A 5,349-nucleotide genomic window follows, 5' to 3' on the forward strand; every position below is an offset into this window, starting at 1 on the left:
CGGGCCAAACTGCTGGTGCTGCTGTTGATACTTCTGTGGCTCCTACTGCTGATGTGGAGGAGGATGATTATGTGGGAGATTATGAGGATGAGGTTGATCAAAATCAGAACTACGTGCCACCACCAGCACAGCAACCACCAGGTTGTCCACATGCAAATAATGGCAATGGTAGGGCTCACCCTCAGGTACGAGATCATGACCATCTCCCTAAACTAAAATTGAATATTCCACCATTTGAGGGTAGATATGTTCCTGATATATATCTTACTTGGGAGTTAGAAACTGAACAATGATTTACATGTTTACAATATCCCGAGGAGAGACGTGTTCCTGCTGCTGTTTGTGCATTCACTAGTTTTGCATGTGTTTGGTGGTCTGAGCATTGTAGATTATATCCTATTCCGGCTACTTGGGCTGCTTTGAAAACTGCTATGCGTACTCGTTGGGTTCCACCATATTATCAACGTGAATTACTTCAAAAATTGCAGTGCTTAAGACAGGGAAAAAATTCTGTAGAAGAATATTATCAGGAATTACAAACTGGCATGATTAGATGTGGTATTGTTGATGAGGATGAAGCTACGCTTGCACGTTTTATGGGTGGATTAAATAGAGAGATTCAGACGATTCTAGAGTATAAGGAGTATACTAATATCACTCGTTTATTCCATCTTGCTTGTAAAGCTGAACGTGAAGGGCAGGATCGACAGGCATTGGTGCGGACTAACTTTTCTGCAGGTCGACCTTCATCATGGACACCACGTGCATCATCTACTTCCACACGTTCTGCTACACCGGCGCCTCCGTCGGCTGCCACCTCCAACCGTGATACAATAAAGCAGGCACAATCACCACTATCTGCCAAGAGCACACCTTCTGGGCCTACAAAGAGCTCTTCTTCATCCATGGCATCAACAGGGCAAACACATGATACTATTTGTCGACGTTGCAAGGGTGGAGGTCATTATGCGAGAGAATGCCCATCTAAGCGTGTGATGATTGTTACTGAGGATGGTGGGTATGAGTCCGCTAGTGACTATGATGAGGAGACCATGGCTCTTATTACACGATTCTGATCATGAGACGCAATACATGGCTCCTGAAGATGCTGACAGGTATGAATGTTTAGTTTCTCAATGTGTTTTGAGTGTGCAGGTTACACAAGTTCAGCAAAATCAAAGGCATAATTTGTTCCATACAAAGGGAGTTGTGAAGGAACGTTCTGTTCGCGTGATCATAGATGGAGGGAGCTGCAATAACTTGGCAAGCATGGAGATGGTGGAGAAGCTATCTCTCACCACAAGACCACATCCACATCCTTACTACATCCAATGGTTCAACAACAGCGGCAAGGTTAAGGTAACACGTACTATTCGTGTGCATTTTAGTATCTCTACATATGCTGATTATGTTGATTGTGATGTGGTACCTATGCAAGCATGTTTCTTATTACTTGGTAGACCAAGGCAATTTGATAAAAATTCTGTACACCATGGTAGAAACAATCAGTATACTCTTGTTCATAACGATAAAAATATTACTTTGCTTCCTACGACTCCTGATTCCATTTTGAAAGATGATATTAATAGAGCTAATAAAGCAAAACAGGAGACAAATAAGAGTGAAAATCAAATTGTGGCAAAAGAATTTGAGCACCAAATGAAGCCTAATAATAAACCATCTACTGTTGTTTCTGAAATTAAATTGAAAAGTGCATGTTTACTTGCCACCAAATCTGATATTGATGAGCTCGATTTTAGCAAATCTGTTTGCTATGCTTTTGTGTGCAAAGAGGCATTATTTTCGTTCGAGGACGTGCCTTCCTCTTTGCCCCCTGCTGTCACTAACATTTTGCAGGAGTTCGCTGACGTCTTTCCACAAGACGTGCCACTGGGATTACCACCTATTCGAGGGATTGAGCATCAAATTGACTTAATTCCTGGTGCTTCGCTACCCAACCGTGCACCATACCGTACCAATCCAGAGGAGACGAAGGAGATTATGCGTCAAATACAAGAACTGCTCGACAAAGGTTATATACGTGAATCCCTTAGTCCTTGTGCCATTCCTATCATTTTAGTGCCGAAAAAGGATGGTACGTCGCGTATGTGCGTTGATTGTAGAGGCATTAATAATATTACTATTCGTTATCGTCATCCTATTCCTAGGCTAGATGATATGCTTGATGAAGTGAGTGGCTCTACAATATTTTCCAAAGTTGATTTGCGTAGTGGATACCATCAAATTCGTATGAAATTGGGTGATGAATGGAAAACAACATTTAAAACTAAGTTTGGATTATATGAGTGGTTAGTCATGCCTTTTGGGTTAACTAATGCACCTAGTACTTTCATGAGGTTAATGAACGAAGTTTTACGTGCTTTCATTGGACGATTTGTGGTAGTTTACTTTGATGACATATTGATTTATAGCAAATCTTTGGAGGAACATTTGGGACATTTACGTGCTGTTTTTATTGCTCTACGTGATGCACGTTTGTTTGGAAACCTTGGAAAGTGCACCTTTTTCACCGACCGAGTATCTTTTCTTGGCTATGTTGTTACTCCACAGGGAATTGAAGTTGATAAAGCCAAGATTGAAGCTATTGAGAGTTGGCCGCAGCCCAAAACGGTCACACAAGTGAGGAGTTTCCTTGGCCTCGCTGGTTTCTATAGGCGTTTTGTGAGAGATTTCAGCACCATTGCTGCACCTCTCAACGAGCTTACAAAGAAGGATGTACCTTTTGTTTGGGGTACCGCACAGGAAGAAGCCTTCACGGTATTGAAAGATAAGTTGACACATGCTCCTTTACTCCAACTTCCTAATTTCAATAAGACTTTTGAGCTTGAATGTGATGCTAGTGGAATTGGATTAGGAGGTGTGTTATTACAAGATGGAAAACCTGTTGCATACTTTTCTGAAAAATTGAGTGGGCCTAGTCTGAACTATTCTACTTATGATAAAGAATTATATGCTCTTGTTCGGACCTTAGAAACATGGCAACATTATTTATGGCCCAAGGAATTTGTTATACATTCTGATCATGAATCTTTGAAACACATTAAAAGTCAAGCAAAACTGAACCGTAGACATGCTAAATGGGTTGAATTCATTGAGACTTTCCCTTATGTCATTAAACACAAGAAGGGTAAAGAAAATGTTATTGCTGATGCCTTGTCTCGTCGTTATACTATGCTTTCACAACTTGACTTTAAAATATTTGGTTTGGAGACCATCAAAGATCATTATGTTCATGATGCTGAATATAAAGATGTATTGCAGAATTGTAAGGAAGGGAGAACTTGGAACAAGTTCGTTATTAACGATGGATTTGTGTTTCGTGATAACAAGCTATGCATTCCAGCTAGCTCCGTTCGTCTTTTGTTGTTGCAGGAGGCGCATGGAGGAGGATTAATGGGACACTTTGGCGTCAAGAAGACGGAGGATATACTTGCTACACATTTCTTTTGGCCAAAGATGAGACGGGATGTTGAGTGTTTTGTTGCTCGCTGCACTACATGTCAAAGAGCTAAGTCACGACTCAATCCTCATGGTTTATATATGCCTTTGCCTGTACCTATTGTTCCTTGGGAGGATATATCTATGGACTTTGTTTTAGGTTTACCTCGAACAAAGAAGGGGAGGGATAGCATATTTGTTGTCGTGGATAGGTTCTCGAAAATGGCACACTTTATACCATGTCATAAAAGCAATGATGCTGTTAATGTTGCTGATTTGTTCTTTCGTGAAATTATTCGCTTACATGGTGTGCCAAATACTATTGTTTCAGATCGTGATACTAAATTTCTTAGCCACTTTTGGAGATGTTTATGGGCTAAGTTGGGGACTAAGCTGCTTTTTAGTACTACTTGTCACCCCCAAACTGATGGACAAACTGAAGTAGTCAATAGAACATTGTCTACTATGCTTAGGGCTGTTTTGAAGAATAACAAGAAAATGTGGGAAGAATGCTTGCCTCATATTGAATTTGCTTATAATCGTTCATTGCATTCTACTACTAAGATGTGCCCTTTTGAAAGTGTGTATGGTTTCCTACCTCGTGCACCTATTGATTTGTTGCCTCTTCCATCTTCAGAGAAGGTTAATTTTGATGCTAAAGAACGTTCTGAATTGATTTTAAAAATGCATGAGTTAACTAAGGAAAACATTGAGCGTATGAATGCTAAATATAAACTTGCTGGAGATAAGGGTAGAAAACATGTTGTGTTTGCGCCTGGAGATCTTGTTTGGTTACATTTGCGTAAAGATAGATTTCCTAATCTGCACAAATCAAAGCTAATGCCACGTGCTGATGGTCCTTTTAAGGTGTTAGAGAAAATAAATTATAATGCATATAAACTTGAGCTACCTGTAGATTTTGGGGTTAGTCCCACTTTTAACATTGCAGATTTGAAGCCTTATTTGGGTGAGGAAGATGCGCTTCCGTCGAGGACGACTTCGTTTCAAGAACGGGAGGATGATGAGGACATCAATACCATTGTTACACCCACAGCCCCTACTGTTACATATACTGGACAAATTACTAGAGCTCGTGCACGCCAATTAAATTACCAGGTACTTTCATTTCTTGGTAATGATTCTAATGTTCATGAGATTATGATGCTGCCTAAATTGGATACATTTGTTTTGCTTGCAAATGAAGGGCCTAGCTTGGAGAAGGATGAACATTGGAGCAAGAACACGCATGGAGTTGATGGCATGCACAAGGGGAGATGGAGTTACAAGTGATTATTTCAGGACTTTGAAGCCGCCATAAGGAGTGCATGAAGCCTTGGACGAAATATACAAGATGCCACTTCATAATATTCGTCCATAGGCTATTCTAGGTGCTGCGTCACCTTATTAATGGGCCAGGTCCATGTAATTTCGAAATACTTAAGTATAGGCTATTTTTAGAGTCCGTATGTGTGGGGAAACAAGAGTTAGGGTTGGTTTCGGACCCCACCCTCAAGGGCCACGAAATTCCCCCCTCTTCCTCCATATATACAGCCCTTAGGGTGTCGTTTAGACTTTGGGTTTTGTTTAGATTAAAAGTTCGCCATAGCTGCAACTTCGCGTACTTTGTTTGTGTCCAACGACCAGACCAAGACGTCACAGAACCCCACATTGATCAATAAAGCTTTCATCTTATATTCGCAATATCCTGATTTCAATCTCAGTTTCTTGCTTGTTCTTTGTTTGCTCGCAGGAAACAGACCCTCGTGGTCAGGTTGATCGTGCTCCGGCGTGGTCAATAACCCTCGGAAGTTGGTTTAGCGATTGCTAAGGCGCGACGTCTCGCACGTTCGTGGTCGGATCGTCAAGGTCGACTCCCACAGAAAACGATAG

Source organism: Triticum aestivum, chromosome 2A (genome assembly GCF_018294505.1).
Source record: "Triticum aestivum cultivar Chinese Spring chromosome 2A, IWGSC CS RefSeq v2.1, whole genome shotgun sequence".
NCBI lineage: Eukaryota > Viridiplantae > Streptophyta > Magnoliopsida > Poales > Poaceae > Triticum > Triticum aestivum.